Genomic DNA, 18,122 nt, shown 5'->3' on the forward strand with positions numbered 1-18,122 from the left:
AAAAAAAAAAAAAAAAAAAAAGACAGCTTTGTTCCTTTTCCAATTCTAATATTATTTTCCTCATTTTATTGCATTAGCTAGAACATTTAATAACATGTTGAATAAGTCAGGTATGGTTGTATCCTTTTTCTGGTTTAAAATGAAATTATTCTAACGTTCCATATTTAGGAATCATTTGTAGAGTTGGCGTGGCTGGGCTTTATCAGGTTATGAAAGTTTCTTTGTAGTTCTAGCTTGTTATTATGATTGGGTGCTGAATATTACCAAGTGCTTATTTTTGCATCTATTGGCCTAATGATGTGGTTTTACTACTTTAATATGTTAGTAAGTTGATTTTCTTTTAAATATTCTGAAGCATAACTACTGTTCCATTTCTGGTGTCACATTTTTTTATGTACTGCTGCATTAGTTTTTTCAGTATTTTGCAGAAATATATTAACCACTTAATTTTCCTTAATGGTTCCTTAGTGTCAGTCTTAAGTCATATTTTTCTATGGTTTTAACCAATTCAGCTTATTTTTTCAAAGTTTTTATCATTACTTGCATCATTATGGTGCCCCCTCTTCTAGTACCTACTCTTAACCTACTCTTAATTTCCCTGAAATACAATGGAAAAGACATTGTAAATGTTGGAAATATGATAGAACATCAAATCAGCGATATCAGCTGTAAAAGACAAGTCATGATTTGTTTGAAATTGTTGAAGATCACAACATTTTTATAAATGTAAAAAGTAAAATAATAAAAAATCATAGATGACATCATTGAGAACAAGTCGTACCACTCTGGCTTTCATAGACCTTGCTAGTGCTTTAAAGTCATTCTGTGCCGGCAGCACAGTGTGAACATTTTATCTCCATTTTATGGAAGCCCAAAGAACCTGAAGAAAGGTTAAATTGTGTTCTATTTATTTTATTAAAAGAATTCTAAATGCCTTTAGAAAAATTTCTACCTAAGATGGTTAAAACAGAAAATTTATTAATCTTTTTTAGAAAATTCAGATTTTTTTCCCCTCTGGATGATGATACTCTTCCATAGGGATTCTAAATAACGTTTTTTATTATGCATCGTTTCCAATTAGTTTTTTATCAGTTTTTGTAGTGTAACAAACCACTCTAAAATTTACTGGCTTTAAACAACAACTGCTTTACAGCTCACAATTTGAGTTAAGATCAGCTGGGGAATTTCTGCTGCTCTCACCTGGCCTCACTCCTGCATCTAGATTCCATTGGCAGTTAATGTCTCACTCACATTATCTGACAATCAGATGGCTGTTGGCTAAGGTGGGAGGCCATTTGTCTCTTGTCATCCAGCAGGTTAGCTGACTTTCTTAATGACCACAATGTGGCTACGCTCAGAACTCACACTGTAACACTTTTAGTCAAACCCAGTCACCAGGTTAGCCAGATTCAAGGGTTAGGGAGATAAACCTCTTCTTGTGGGAGAAGCAGTAAAGTACTGTGGCCAATTTTGCAACCTAGAAACCTAGCAGTGCCTTTGAGGGTATCAGAACAGAAGAATCTCCTCTGCAACTGCAGGCTCTGAATCTATCACGGGGTTTCTCATCAGGAATCCTTCAGTATGGCCTCTGCCACAACACTCCACCCTTATAAACATTGGGTCACGGTGACTCCTTGAGTTTAGCTTTGGGTATAGATCTAGGTGAGTAAGGGAGGAATTCAAACAATAGGACCTGACCTTGAAACCCAGCAAGATGCTGGCTCTTCAAAATTTTCTCTTCATCTGGAAATGCTCTTTGATTTGGGACCACTTACTCCCTCTATAGGTTGTAAATGTTTTTGGTTACAGGGGACAGCTAAGAGGGTGTGCTCTCAGTTCATTTCTCTGAACAGGTGCAGCACTCCATATGGCATGGGTGAGGGGTGGTTGTGGGGGTAGTATGAGAACATAACCTCCACATTACTGGGCCCGCTTGCATTCCGCCTCTGTAGAGTGCTCCCCTTTCTTCCCCGCTCTGGGTAGCACCACATGGTGGGAAATTGCAACTTGTCACTTCTTTGGGTGTGATAGCAGAGTCTTGGTTCCTTGAATAGAACAGTTTAATGTTAATTTTCAGTCAAAGAGGATCTGTGTATGTATGTGTGTATGTGTGTGTGTACATTTAAGTGAGACCAGAGCAAGTGAGACAGTGAGCAAGCGAGAGAGAGAGATTGATTTGTTATTTAGGATGCAGAGAGATGACCAGAGCTAGGAAAATTAATTCTATATATCCTGAGCCTGAAGAGTAAATTGAACAAAAAAACTATTATTTAAGAACAGGGAGATGTCGAGTTTCACAAATCAGTGATTGGATTTGTGGTGGGAATGTGTGTGGGGGGAGGGCAGAGTGTGTGTGTGTGTGTGTGTGTGCACGCACGTTCACATGTGTGGTGGGGGCTAATGTAACTGAGACTGGATTCAAACCAAGTCATGCTGCATCTGTGGTAGAAGAGATATTTATATTCACCCCAAATCTTCCCAAGTCCTTTCCTCTCTCCATAAGCTCCATGCACGTGCCTTTCCTCTTTGCTCATCACTGGCTTTATTTTCCTTTCCTCTCTCCAGCTGGAATCCAGAGAGACTCTCTTTGAATTTCTTCAGGCTAGTCCACCCCTGCAAGGTAACTGTCCTCTTCTCTGGTTGTGGCCGGCAAACTCTGCCCTCAGTTTATTTCTCCCTTCTTCCTATCACCTTGGCTCTCACTTTCCTTTCTCTTTCCCATTCTACCTACATCATGATATTTTTCTTTCTTCTGTAACATGCTTCTAAATAAACAAACGACAAAGGGAAGCCAGAAGAAATAGCAAACTTCCAAGCAATATTTTTGACAGATTTTTTTCCCCTTATCACAGCATTAAGAATCTAGCTATAGGCAATTCTGTTGTAGGTAATGTATAAAGCAAGTTACACAGATATGATCCTTGGTACTAGAAATTTAATTCTTCTAAGATGTGTGCTCCTTGTATCTCTCCTAAATGCAGAGTAGCTTATGGGCAGTCATTCTATATTAAACTGTACTATATGAAATTGCTGATGCTCAACTATTGTTGATATACAAACATGACAATTTTGTGTGATTCAAACAATATTTTATGTTAGTCCACTGATAAATGTTTTAATCAGTTTTTGTGGGGTAGGGAAGGCATTCTCCTGAGTACAGATTAAACTAGAAAAAAAATTACAGTTCTTTTTTCCCATCTTGCCCTTACTATTGTAACAGCTTCCCTCCCAGATGGTTTCTTTCTGTCTGAGCCCCCTGTCATTCTTCTAATCAAGTCACTGTCCTGATTAAAGTCATTAATGACTCCACAGGATGAAACCCAGATTATTTGGCCTGGCACACAGACCTCTTCCTGTATGAGGCCCCTGTCTGCTTCTCTAGCATCTCATACTAGCACACTGCCCCATGTACCCTGGGCTTTAGCCAAAGTTTTCCAAACCATACCAAGATGTCACGTCTCCATGATTTTGTCTGTAGTTCCTTCTGCCAAGAATGTTTTTCTCCACTTACCTGCTGGAGACACTCCCACTGCCCCAAGAGGTCTTAGTTTTAGGGTTACCTACCTCTCTCTATTCTTCCTTGACACACCCCTAGGTGTATTAATTGCTCCTTTCCCTGGATTCCCATTGTATAATACTCTGACAACTGTTATACCATTTCCCCATTATATTATACACATTTGTGGGTATGCATCCTTTGATAGTTTTGAGTTCTCTGAATACTTGTCCTGTGTTTTGATCGTCTTTGTATCCCCAGCATTGCCTGGCCCATGATGAATGCCCCATTAATGTTGGTGAAATGCATTCTCTGACTGCAAAATTCATCAACCTTTTTTTTTCCTATTCAAGATGGAAAAAAAAAAAACAAAAACAAAACAGAGGCAAGCAAGTTGCTAGTATTAAAGTTAATGAGCTTACAAACACTTTGTTTAAATTTGGATATAAAACATACAAGGCAGTCTTTGTTTTCCCTAAACCCTATACCTGTCCCAGCTGTGATTAGTTATTTTAGAAAAGATTGATGTATCTTTAATTCAACTACACTACATATTTCTCACTTACTTTAAGCAGCAGAGAGCCTCTTTCAGGTTTAATGTTGAAACATGTAATAACTTCTATTTAAGCATTACAACCATGGATATTTTTCCAATTAATCAAATTTAGCTTGGTCCTCACTGTACCTCAAGGGAATATAGCTGGTCAAGAGTATCCTGGAGTTTTTTGTTTGTTTGTTTGTTTTGGTGATGAAACTCCTGCTTAGGTTCTGGGAGAGTGTGACTCTTTACATTCAAATTCATAGGAAGGTATAGCCTCAAATGCCAAGCCCTAAGCTCTTTTGCTTTCATTGACTCCTCTGTCTTAGCAAATGCCTTGAGAAAGTCAAGTTTGTATTATAGTTGGAGGAGTAGCAGCAGGACAGATCTTATCCAATAAGACCCTAGATGAGCTTCCAGTGCCCCTGCAGAGAGCAGCTGAGAAGCCCTGGGACCTGGGATGCTGAAGAGGAGTGGTTTGACCAAGTGGGAGGGTACAGAATTCCTGATTCTGCAGCTTTTCCTGAGGAGGTTGGAAGATGGAGGAGGTGGGGGCAGAGGCACAGGGAGAAGGGAGCAGTTGCCACAGGCTGAGCTGCAACAGCAGCCACAGCAGTAGGACCAGGCAGGGGGAGGGAAGCACTACTGCCAGCAGTTCTGAGCTAAGGATGCCCTCTTCTCCCAACTCAGCAGCAGCTCCAAGGCAGAAAGCAGCAGAACAAGTGTCCCTGAAGGGGTTTGTGTGATTGCTCATTCTGTGTAGTTTTCCCATTCTGCCCAACAGTTTTGTTTTTGTTTTTCAAAGGTGTATAGATACTGTAACATTCAGACTATGGCTCTAGGATCATTTGTGGATGTGGGAGACAGACTCTGCCCACTCTATCCAGTATTTACCCCCATTTCTCACCTTCTGTTCATCTGGAATATTTTCTGGGGAAAGAGAGTGGGGAGGAGAGTGGGATATTGAAAGTTATGCTAATATTAGGGCTTCTAAAGCTTGAAGATTTAGTCAGATTGACTGATGTGTTGGACTCGCCTGAGGGGTCTGGACATCATATAAGATTAGTCACAACCTTGATGGCTCTAATGTATATATTAAACATTCACGGAAGCAAAAACATATGTAGGGGTTTTGAATTCTAAGTCCACAAATTCAAGTGTGTCAAAATGTAAATTCATCTACTTTTTCATAATCTAAATTTATTACATCATATTTTCATGGATAAGAAAATTTAATATAGAGCAATTCAGGATGCACCTGGTCAATTTACAGTGTTTCTTCTCCTACCTTTCTCCTTGAAATTTCTTCTGAGTTTCCAGGAGTTAATGTAGCATCAGACCTCATGGTTGAGGTGGTGTCTGGTCTTCGGTCATTGCCGCATTTCCCCCTGGCATCTACTGAGAATTATGCATTTTTACATGGTCTGGAGAGAGTCCCACTTGGATCCTTCTACCCCCTCCTTATGGAAACTGGAAGGCTGCTTTGGATGCACAAGTACTCTCTGGGCCACTTTCTTATATCTCTTGAGTATGTGGCAAAATTCTGTATATTTCCCTAAAGGCACTTTGAGGATAGAGAAATTCAGGGGTGCGAGCGACATCAGGACCTTCCTTTGTATGCATCCCCACTGCCTCATATGAGTGGGGATCTTGGTGCTTTCCTGGGTCCTATCTGACTCAGGGCCAAGATGATCGCTGATCTTAGATTCTCAAATAATTCTGGTATTTTTTTAACATCCCCTTTCTTAAAACTTGGCATAGGGTATAGGACAGGGCTTTATCTCAGATAGCTCTTGGCCTCCACACTGTTTTCCTCCTCTCTTTGATGATCTTCCCTCAGCCCACCTGATGGAATTTTTACCTAGTTAGTCAGAGTTGTCTAATGCTTCCTGTTTTCCCCAAGCCTGTGTTTGTACAGAGTAAACTTCAGTCTCAGAATCTTTTAAAACTTTTGTTTTTGATACTCAAAAGTCAAGATTTTGGAACAGAAAAACCTTTTTCTCAGACAGTTTTCTCCAGCAATCATATCAAGACACTATTGTGAGTCTCAAAAGCAATACTGTCCTTTCATATTTCTGTTGTAACAATCTTCTCTTGAGGTAAATGGATATTTCTACTGAATGAGAGAAGAAAGGACAAAAAAAAAGTCATTGGAACTATAGAGGAACCATAGTTAAAATCTCAAATTGTTATCTTGCCACACTTGCATTAAGTTCTTTCTATGTGTTTATGATAGAGACCATGAAAATCATTCTTCCAGTTTTCACTTCTGAAGCGATGTAGTGAGCATTGTATGCTGTTGTAATCAGGTTCCTTACAAGAAGATTGAATCCCTGTTACAAGAGGTGGGATGTGGGGACTGCTTGTTTGGATGAGTTTCATGTTGCATTAGACTCCTTAACTTGCTCTCGAAGAAGACTCCGGGGTGTGATTCAAGAAGGACCATTCCCATTCTCCGTATCACTAGAGCTTCGCCAGGCCAGCATTTGGAACCTGACGTTGGGAGTAGTTGTTTAAGACACTGCTTCTATTTTTTACTTCACTATAGCCAATATATCCTTCAAATAATTGAATACTAAAATAACTGAATTCATTAGGGAGAACTGGGAAAAGCCATCTCTTGTATATTTTTATTTGGCTTATAGGGCCAGAAAATAATAATAAGGAAGGTGATGATTGAAACGAATTACCAGGGAAGAATGTGCAGAATGAGAAGAGAATAGGAGCAAGAATAGAATGCTGGTGTTGATAATATTTAAAAGGAAGGAAGGGGCTGGCCACAGTGGCTTATGCCTGTAATCCCACCACTTTGGGAGGCTGAGGCAGGCAGATCACTTGAGGCCAGGAGTCTGAGGCCAGACTGGCCAATATGTTGAAACCTTGTCTCTACCAAAAAATACAAAAATTAGCCTGGCGTGGGGGCATGCACCTGTATTCCTAGCTACTCTGGATGCTGAGTCAAGAGAATCCCTTGAACCCGGGAGGTGGAGGTTACAGTGAGCTGAGATTGTGCCACCACACTCCAGCCTGGCTGATAGAGTGAGACTTTGTCTCAAAAACAAAAACAAAACGTAAAAGGAAGGACGGTACAGAAGGGTCTTGAGGGGAATCCAGAAATGGAAAAAAAAAATCCAGAACAGAATGTCTGCCACAAAAGTCAAAGACTACATTTCAAGGAGGAAGTGACCAACACTGTCAAATGCCCCCCAAAATCACAGAGGACCAGAGTAAGTTCTAGTGTTCTCTACCATTGTTGAATGACTACAGTTAATAACATAGTATATAGTCTCAAATAGATAAAAGAGGGGGATATTGAACGTTCCCAACACAAAGGAATAATAAATGTTTGAGGTGATGGAGATGCTAATTATCATGATCTGATCACTGTACGTTATATGTATCACAACACCACTGTTGTGATATTTACCCCATAAATATATACAATTTTTATACGTTAATTAAAATTTTAAAAAAGAAGAAAGAAAAAAAAAAAGCAAGAGGGCTGCAGATATAACCAGTGACCTTAACAAGAGCAATGTCAATAGAATGGTGATGTAGGCAACAAGACTGTTGAGGTATGAAGGGCAGGAGAGGGGATGATGGGTGTAGGTCAGTATTTCCCAAAGTGTGTTCTTTTGTATAATTGTCCCAAGCAATATACCTTAAGAGGGGAATTTTATGGTTATATACAAAGATGGTGAGAAAGCAGCGAGTTTAAGTTCAAGTGGTTGTCTCTGGTTTTGAATGTCTTTGGTTTTAGCAGATATTCAGATGCTGGCTTGTGTGTGTGTGTGTGTGTGTGTGTGTGTGTGTGTGTGTGTGTGACATAGTTTTGCTCTTGTATCACCCAGGCTGGAGTGCAATGGAGCGATCTCCGCTCACTGCAACCTCCACCTCCCGGATTCAAGGGATCTCCTGCCTCAGTGTCCCCAGTAGCTGGGATTACAGGTGCCTGCCACCACACCCATCTAATTTTTGTATTTTCAATAGAGACGAGGTTTCACCATGTTGGCCAGTCTGGTCTTGAACTCTTGACCTCAGGTGAGCCACCCACCTCGGCCTCCCAAAGCGCTGGGATTATAGGCATGAACCACCATGCCCGTCCGATGCTGGCTTTTTCCTTTAGCTGCTGGTGTGGTTCTGTAGGGCACACAGAGATCTCCCTTGCTGAGGAGATCTCTGTATAGTGCTGCTATAAATGGTGGCTCCTTTGGCTGGTCATTTTCCATTCTTTCTCAGTCTTGATAATGAATCTGAATTCTAATGATCGACTCCACATTAATTCTGTTTATTGGGGTCACCTCATTGTCTGAGGTTAACAGTGAACTCGTGGGTGAGGTCTCAAATTCAGTTCCTTTCCCCGGGTGCACATGTGGTCCATGCATGACATATACCTTTTCTCTGCTCTCTTGGAGGACTCTAACCTTGCTCCACGGTAAGGGCAAGTTCTAGCCAGCCTTTAGGCTTTTCCAGGAAAAATCTAACCAGGGTTAGGGCTGCATTCAAATGGGTTCTGCAATCAATCAGAATTCCAGTTTTAGTAGTTGATGGAGTGCTGGATGAAGAAACCTGAAGCAGGCTCTTAGTCAAATCCATTAAGCCTTCTGACAGGAGATGTATGTAGACATATATAGAGCTTGATCAAATTGTTAGCTAAGACATGACAGGAGATGTATATGTGTGTGTGTGTGGTACGTGTGCACTTATATAATTTTATCAAGCCATTAAGTAAGACACGTGTGGTGCTGACATCTTTTGGGAAAGTTTTCTTTTCATTTGCAATTCGTCAGATAATTTATCCTACTCATCTACAAAAGATTGTGACCATTGTGATCATTTATTTTTCCAGAGTCAGAGAAGAGTCTCAGCCTAGAAGGGTTTTTGTTGCTGATTTTTGGTTTCTTTTCTTTTCTTTCTTTTTTTTTTTTTTTTTTTGAGATAGGGTCTTGTTCTGTTGCCTAGGCTGGAGTGTGGTGGTGCAATCACAGCCCACTGCAGCCTCAAGCTCCTGTGCTCAAGTGATTCTCTCACCTCAGCCTCCTGAGTAGCTGGGACTACAGGTGTGCACTACCATACCTGGCTAATTAAATTTTTTTTTATAGAGATGGGATCTTTCTATGTTGTCCAGACTGGTCTTGAACTCCATTGCTCAAGCAGTCCTCCTGCTGTGGCCTCCCGAAGTGCTGAGATCACAGATGTGGGTCATCACACTGGCCTATTCGTGTTTATTGCATTGTTTTAGTACAAACATGCTTACTGGAATGTGCCTTTTATTGTTCACAAAGCATCAGAAAGGTGCTTAATGTTTTATCACTATACCCGAATCCCCTTTTAGCTCTTCTTTTAAAAACTCTGACATCTTCTTCCCCACACCTGTACATCAAATTTATGTGTATCACCCTCCTGTACTTTTGTTCTGTGTTTTGCCTTTCAGAGCGTTTTCTGGGTTCAAAAGTTTAAAAATTGTGGGAGAGTATCATTTGCCTGCACCTGCAGTAGTCAGGGTGGTGTCTCCTACCAGTTCCTGTATGTCTGGTCCTTCCTCTGCCTCCCCAGGAGCCTGCCCATGCTGCAGTTGAAGCACTTCTCACCTGAACCTCAGCAATTTGCTAACGTGCTTACCCACCCCTCGCCTCCACTATAGGCTTCATGAAGGTAGCGAGGCCATCTTATTAATTTTTATATTCCCGAGTCAAGCACAATGCCTGACATATAGTAGGTGTTCATTGTATACTTGCCAAATAAATGAATTTCACTTTAGTGGCCCAGTTTCAGGGATTGGATTGGGAGCACTGCCATACCTAAGGACAGAGCAAGGGTATGGTGTGTGTGGGGGTGGGGGGTGGTAGTGATGGTGGTGTGCTTAAGAAGGGGTTGAGGAGAAATCTCAAAGGCAAAGAGGATGAAATTCCTTGACCTTCTTTATAAATTGAACTGAGAGGGACATGAACTTTCTCCCCACTCTGAACTCCCTTTGCGCTCGCTGCCTGTACCACTCATTTTAGTACTTAATTAGCACATTGCCTTAAATTAAAGTCGCCCAGGATCATAGAGGGGTCTAATCTGCATAGTTACCTCAGGAATTCGGTGATGCCAGAGCAGGTTACGTGGGGTTCTATTTTCATGAAGTCTCCCAAGTCACTTGGGAAGAGCTGTGATGGGAACTTTGAAGAACCCTGAGAGAGGTGAGGACAGTCTGCCCTCGACTCCCTTTCAGAAGTGTCCGGAAGTCCCACATTCTAATATGAGAAAAGTGGGAGGACAGAAACCAGACCTCAGATCCCAGCATGAAGGGCAGATGTGCTAGGTTTCTGGGCCATTACTTTAGGATTTCACCAACTCTGTTTTGCCCAGCTCATCTCAGAGATCAATAGAGTTGCATACATTTAGCAATTGGCTCAGGCTTCAAGAGCCATTGTACTGGGCAGGAAGACCTCCTTTTCACTTGGGGCAGAAGGAGCAGGCATCCTCAGCAGAACGAATGAAGTCAGTAATTATAGAGGGGAAGAGGCAGGGGTCAGGGCCTCAGTAAAGGGAGGCTGGAGCCTGAAGATCACCACCCTTCTTTTACTACGTCATTTCAGGTGCTCTGACACACAGAGGGATGTAGATACAGTAAGGCCTTGTTTAGCATAAAGGCCACCAGTGGTGGATGCTAGTGTATTTTGAGTCAAGAGAATTCTTGATATAGGCTTGAGTCAACTCTCTCAGTCTGAACTAGACTGAAAAATTAAGGTGACAGTTCTTATTTAACCAATTCTTTTAATAAGTCTATAAACCATAAAATAGCAAGTGAAAAAATATTTTAGTGAAGTCACTATAGCCCAAATCCAAAGCCCCAGCTTTTATCTGTTGTTCTGTTGTTGCGATTGTTATCATCATCTCCCTCAGGCTTTCTCTGAACAAGTGACTCTACTCTCTGAATTTTTTAAAACCCCAATACAACTGATATATATTAAACAGCTATATCTTTTAACCAACACATATAATTAAACATACAAAACATTCGCTCCCACCAGTTTGCCAAGACAGTTGCTGTGATGCAAATTATTGCCCGACGCATTGTTATTCTGCTTGTGCTGCCTGGTGCTTCTTTTTTACTCTTTCTCTTTGCTTCCCACAGCCATGGAGGGAGCAGGGCATGTGTAATTTTCAGATGATCTGCTGCTTTTGATTATCTGCATCATTGCTTTTCAACATTAGTGTGTATAATCAAGCGTTGATTTTGTATTTGTCTATTGTGCATCCTCAATTAAGTTCACAAAGGGCAAAGGCGCTGTCTGATTCTGTTGGGTGCCTAGAACAGTGCTGAGCAAACTGGGTGCCCCTTAGCACTAATTGGATGCCAGACTGAATGCCAGATGGCAGCTCTTTGATTTGGCTCCTCTCAAGTCTATTTAACCACAATTCACATCCATTGGAATTTAGATTTCATTTTATAACCCAGATTCTTCTTATCTCAGTATAAAGAATGTGGTGGAACAGCTCTTAACTACAATTAACTACAATTTACATTAATATTAAAAGCCTCTAATAGTGGACAGAGACAAAGTTGAGCTACTATTTTTCCATCCCTAGCCTTGGGACAATTCAAGTGTATTGGTCAGTTTCTCTTCTCACCTGTGACTGTGATGCCTAAAGATCCCCCACCAGAGTGTCATTCCTGTATTCCCTTTATTTATTTTCCTCTCTCAATTTTTAAAAATGAAAATGCTTCTAGATAGGTAACATAGAAAGTAGTTATTAGCCCCTTGGTGTAAGTAAGCTGAAGGACCAAATTAAATTGGGATCCTAAAGATGGGAACTTAGGTAGAGATGAAATGTTTGCTGAAATATTTATATCCAGAGGGCCCATTGCCATGAAGGGAGTCCAAGACAGATGAAGACCACTTAGTGTGGTAGGTCCTCAGGGATGGACACAGTTCATGCTCTAACTAAAGAGTGGGCAATGTATGTGTGTTGGGGACAGAAGGGTTTAGTAGGCTCCAGTTTTAAAAATAAAAACAGGGAACAGAAATCAAATGTAGTTTTCAGTTACCATCTTGAAGGGAAGCCATAATTACAGCCTAGAGACCAATGCTGCAGAAACTTTGAAGGATTTTTTAAGATTTGTAACTTCACTGTATTTATTGTCACTGCTAGGTTTGGACTTTTTTTTTGTAGTTATTAACAGTAAACCCTTAAAACCAAAAGGGACTTTGCAGTTATCTTGGGGAAAACAAGGAAGAAGAGAGAACTAGGTAGACGGACTCCCACACCACTGTCAGATTTTTGGGAGAAAAACCACATAGGCAATCAATAAAATGAAAATAAGAGTAAAGGGTGCAGAGGAGGCAGGCATAGCCTAAAAAAAGACTCAGAGTTTAACAATAGGAGGGCTCATTTGGTGGCAGGAACCAATGCCTGTGACATTAAGCAGAAGAAGGAACAAAGCCACCTCAGGGAGGAGGCCGAAAAAGACCGAAGTGAACAGCAGGGGACGTCCAGGCTAAGAAAGGATCAGAAAGGGGCGCAAGCCAGGAACGAAGGGAGGCGCCACCTCGCACACTGCACAGGCTATGGCTGACCTGCCACAAAGCTCAAAGGAGTCACCTTCCATGAGGTGCAAGGGCCTCCAGGATGGAAAGAAAGCTCTTGGTTTCAATTCCCGGCATGTACTTTTCTTCTTGAAGTGAGTTTAGATCACGTTTCAGCAAACGTCCTCCTGCAGAGAAAGGTCTTCATATTAAAAATAAAGTTCACTGGAGACACACTTGATATTTCTAGTGGCATTTCTACCTGTCCAGCCCAGGGAGGATCTTAGTTTCATTGTCCATCACTGCCTCACCCCAATCCCTCATGCAATTCAAGTTGTTGGGTTTAATCTACAGAGCGTTAGCAGTGTGGAGCCTAATTGTTTCAGAGGTCATGCCTGATGCTGCGCATCCCAGCTGGATGGAACTACATTTCCGGTGCTGATTTGAACTTGAGAAGAGCTGCAGTGTGTCACTGATATGGGGTGAGAGGAGGTTTGGGGATGAGGGGTAAAAGAGAGATCTTCCAGCACCCTTTCCTGTCCCGTGTGTTCAAATCCCTGCTGTGCTGCAAACACATTGCTTGTTCTGGTGAGGTTAGAAGCCTGGTATCTCAATTTATCTGCTTTGCTATAGGATTTGAAAAGAAAAGTTCTCCTAAAGGAAAAAATGTTGTTTGGTTGCCTCTAATAAAATGTATATGGGACTGATTGGGTATGCATTTACTACATGAAATAAGGATATAGAGTGAGGTCTTTACCTCAAGTTAATCACTAGGCATCTTTCATTTATCTGTTGGTTGGCATGAGTGTTGTGTGGCAACTTTGACAAATGTAATCTCATTTTAACCTTGGTTGGGTGGGTGTTTCAGGCTTCCACACTGAAACAAAATGGCAGCCAAATCCTTTTAAATATGCCTCTGTCCACAATTTGCAATGGACTTTGGATTTTGGTGAAATGTGACATACTAGCAGAGATTGTACATACAGATGTGAGTGCCGTGAATGTCAGTCTATGAATGACACTTTTGGGTTTGAATGATGCTACAACATTCCACCTTACTTCTTCCTAGTGGTGTCTCATGCAAGTGGCTTGTAAATGGGTGCTCCTGGTGGGACCAAAGGCAGGTTTCAACACAGTATAGACCCCATGAAGGAGGCAAATGCTCACCACTCCACCCCTTAGGATGGGAACTGAAGCCTTGTAAGAACTGCCTAAAACGGTACCACACTAATTAAGGGGAGAGGCAGAGTTATAAAATAAATCCTGTCTGGTACAAAGCAGGCTATGTGTGGGAGGGAGCGGGGGAGATGGGCAGAGGGTGGAGAGACAGTCAGGCCAATTTAGCAGAGATGGAGCCATGGCACATTTGATGAAGACACTTTCAGAAGTAATTGTTACTGTCGCTTTTTAGCCCTCTGGAAAAATAACCTGAAGCACCAAGAGAAATGAATTTTCTCTCAAGTCACTAAGTAAAGAAATCCTCAAAATAATGATTTTATACTTCTCAGTGGAAGAGAGAGAGAGAAAGAGACAGAAAGAAAGTGGAAGAGAGAGACAAAGAGACAGAGGGAGAAAGAGGAAGAGAGAGAGGGAAGAAGAAAGAAGTAGTTTTGCTTTCTTCCGCTTGGAATTTTGAATAATGAGACTCACAGGCTGGAAGGGAGGGCTCCCAGATGAGTAAGTGAGTATAGGGGATGGACACAAGCAGGAACTCAGACAGGCTCGTATCTGGAGTGATCTCACTCTCATTTTCTACATGAGTGAGAGCACAGCACAGACCATCAATCACAGTCAAACCTCCTCAGAATGCCACCTTTTGCCGCGCTCCTCTCACCTCCTCTCTCCCAGCCCCCTCCTTCTCCAAAAAACAGATGTATTATGTGTGACCAGAATTTTGACCTGCTCCTTTGATGCTGTGTAATTTATGTCTTGTTGCAGTGGTGTTTTCTTTAAACTAGACCTGTGTTGTATCTCATCTGGGTATTACTGCTTCTTTCTGTCATTGGATTTTAACACATAGAATTCTTGCAGACTCACTTAGCAAACATTTACTGAGCAAGGACTATATTGCTATGTTAAAGCCTGCTTGTAAATCCTTCTTGCCAAGGTCTAAATGGCTGCTTGCTTGAAATGTCAACTCTTCTTGGAGATAGCTGCATTTTAAAATAATTTGAGGACCTAAGTTATGGATGGGAAATTACCTTACAGTTCTGGGATTAGGGGAGATGTCCAGGGGTGCTTCTTGTTGAGAAGGGCATTTGGGTGCCCTGAATTATGGCCACAGGACTGTTTGTAGACTGTTATCTCTTAGGGATAAATGGCTCAGAAGGACACAACAGACATCTTTTTGGACTCCTCATCTTGATTTTGGTCCCTAGATAGTAAGGTTCTTTGGGAATAGGAAAGCCTTAGAATATTAACAGCAAACACTTTCTCCAACCTCTTTCTTTATATGTCTCTAGGCATTTGGGATCAGAACGCTGCCCTCACTTCTGATAGTGGCAGAGGAACAAAGGTCCCCTTCCTTCAGACAGGTGATCTCTTCCCACAGCCTAGGGAAGGAGTGTGAGAATAATGGTCCTGCACAGTGGCAGGAAAATCAAACTACTTGTCTAAGACTGGGGTTTGTCTTTTTAAATCATTGCTTCATTAGTGTATCATTCTCTGTCTCCCTGATCTTATATTTCAGTTTCTGGCAGGTTAATCAGAAGGCTGTAGCTAAATTTTCTACTGTCTGTGGGGCACTGGCCACCCTCAGATACACGGCTATGCATGAGGGCTCTTTGGCAACACCAGTTACTTTCTGCCCAGGTTGCTGTATCCCTGAGTCCTGCAGCCGCTGGTTACCATGTACGCCTCCCCTTGGTTTCATTCTCAGAATGTCACAGTGACCAGTTTGCAGGTGGCATCCTGCTGTAGATGCTGGCACAGATTTTCAACCAGTATGCTGCCTGTACTGATTTTTTCCATTATTTGCTGCCAATGATACTCACTTTGATCTTTCCCTCCTCCTCCTTTTCCCTATGTACTCTTTCTGAATCACTCAGGCTTAGGAACCAGAAAAAGAAGCCCTTCGTTGTAAGGCTAATCCTAGGATTTCTAGGTTTCTTTGGACTCAAATTCTGCCATGAGCAGCCTGGACCCCACAGGCCTTGTTGACGCCTTCCTCACTGTGTTCCCAAGCTCATGTCTTTTCTCCATACTTCCCATGCCAAATAGACATGATTTTTGATTCCTTCTCTTTTGTTGAATCTGCTAAATGTGAAATCCAGATGATTCCACTAATGTCAGACACCACCAACCTCTGAACAGTCCCATTATGCTTACCTTTCTTGCTGCACTGTGTCAGGAACAAGCTTATTTCATGTGAAAGTAAATGGGTTTCACAAGCGCTGGAAATAGCATTTGTTGTCTGTCAGTGAAAATATGAGTGTGGGTCACAGTTGAGAAGGATTGTTTAGATATTGGGGGTCTTGATGCTCTGTGAGGAATGAATACAACCCCTAGGTGAAATAACCCAACAAAATGAGCTCTTCCAATACCCAGGGAAGACCTTCTGGAGCCATGAGGAAAGGATGTTACTTCTGTTGCAAGGCAGTGCAACACTAATGAAAAGGTGAGAGGGAGGGATGCATATACCTGAAAAAAGATTCCCTCCCAGAATTAATAGTTACGTTGACAGTTCACTCTGTGAACTGTCATTCTAGCACCCAAAGATAATGATTACAACCAGCTCTTACGGGGCACTTTTTATAACTGGTGATATTCTAAGTATTATACATGATTTTTGTCATTTAATCCTCAGCGCCATGCTATAGAGGAATACTCGTATTATCTGTATTTTAAAAATTGAAGTCCCTTATCTAAAATTGTACAGCTGGTAAGTGTTGAAACTAAACTTTGAACCCAGACAGACTAGTTTCAGACTTTTACTTTTATCCTATATTAATTCCATTTAATGACAATACTTCTAAAATATCAGTGCCTTTCACAGTACTAGCAGACAATAGATGCTCAATGAATATGTGCTGAAAGAAAATATTTGCTAAAAAAAAAAAAATCTTATCAGAGAAGGGAGTAAAGGATATGGGATATTGTCAGCAGTGACTTTGTCTTCCCAAGACTACAGTCTCAGCTAGGTGGGGCACTAGGTGCGGGCATTTTGTAGGACACCATGGAAGAGATCAAGATCTCCCCTCCTTGTCCCAAAGGTTCAAAATCTCGGAGTCAGAATACAGCTTCTCTGCTCCAGCCACCTTGAACTCTTTATTGTGACTCCTTAGCCATGCCATGTATATCATCCCTCCACACACTGGCTCTTGTCTCCATTGCCTGAAATGTGCTCTCCTCTTTTTTTTTTTTTTTTTGAGACGGAGTCTCGCTCTTTCACCCAGGCTGGAGTGCAGTGGCCGGACCTCAGCTCACTGCAAGCTCCGCCTCCCGGGTTTACGCCATTCTCCTGCCTCAGCCTCCCGAGTAGCTGGGACTACAGGCGCCCGCCACCTCGCCCGGCTATCTCCTCTTTTGTTCACAGGGAAAACTCTTCATCGCTGTTTAAGGACCACTACTTCTCTATCATTTTATCTGACTTCTGCTTTACCTTTTTGAGTCAAAAGTAGCTGTCCTTTCACATTTCAGTTTATATCCAACTCTGCCATTTTGCATTCTTGGCTAACATTTACCACCTATTTTCCCCACTCAAAGGTGAGCTCTTTGCAGGAAGAGTCATGTATCCTCAGTGTATGTATCCACAATACCAAGCATATCCATAAGGTCAAGCATAGTTCCAGATGCATTCTGGGTACTCATTAGCACAACTGCACCAAATTGTGATTCTTGCTTGCTACCCTTTGCTCTGTTGTTCCAAAGGCTCAGTGGGCCTGCTTGGGGAGCTCAGGGCCAGAACAATTACAAGGAATGGGCTGCCTATCCTTCTCAAGTTAACTGGCCACCAGCCACTTGCTCCAGGGGAGGGTCAACTTGATTTAAAGGTGCAAGATTGAGGAAGAGTATGTCATGAACTTGACTAAATGATTCTCTTAACCAGTGTCAGCCCATTGAACTGTCTCTTCAATTTTAACTGTTCCATCAGCCAAACAGCTTACTCAGCTTTTCAGAGGCCTATTACTTGTTCTGAAAACATTGGCAACATTTTGGCCTCCAAACTGACTTTAAGCCTGTTATAGATAATGTGTTCTCTCTGGATTAGGTGACACATCTTGGTCGTATTGGAGAAACATCAGTTATGTCCGTGCCTTGGCTGGTAACAGCCAGAATTGAGGGTGTGCCAGCTTGCACCTCATTGCTAACAGACTCCTTAATTAATCTGCTAAATCTAGTGCACAATTCACTGTTGTCTTAGAATTGAGATGCATAATATGCACACTTGTTCTTCCTCTACACTTTTTTATTTGCTCAGGTTATTAGATAGTCAAATTCTCTTGGGTTCTGCATTAAACCTTGTCAAAAGAAGCAAGAATTTGAGAAACACCCAATGGAATTGATTTCTTTGACGAGACTTGCTATTGCTGCATTTACCCCTCGATAATTGAGTTTCTCTTCCTCCTAGTAT

At 41.7% G+C, this 18,122-nt stretch overlaps 1 long non-coding RNA gene across 4 annotated transcripts in view; it reads left to right on the plus strand.

Moving 5' to 3' along the window:
• LOC101020856 overlaps positions 1-18,122 on the plus strand; it is a 199,409-nt gene that overhangs the window by 105,006 nt on the left and 76,281 nt on the right. Inside the window, exon 4 of one of the 4 annotated variants that reach the window (XR_001897858.3) lies at positions 2,566-6,870. The exons of the other annotated variants lie outside the window; for them this stretch is intronic. This is a non-coding gene — a long non-coding RNA (uncharacterized LOC101020856). Of the gene's footprint in view, positions 1-2,565; positions 6,871-18,122 lie in introns of those variants that run through there. 4 annotated transcript variants of the gene reach the window in all.

The sequence above is a fragment of the Papio anubis genome, chromosome 1 (assembly GCF_008728515.1).
Source record: "Papio anubis isolate 15944 chromosome 1, Panubis1.0, whole genome shotgun sequence".
Taxonomy (NCBI): Eukaryota; Metazoa; Chordata; class Mammalia; order Primates; family Cercopithecidae; genus Papio; species Papio anubis.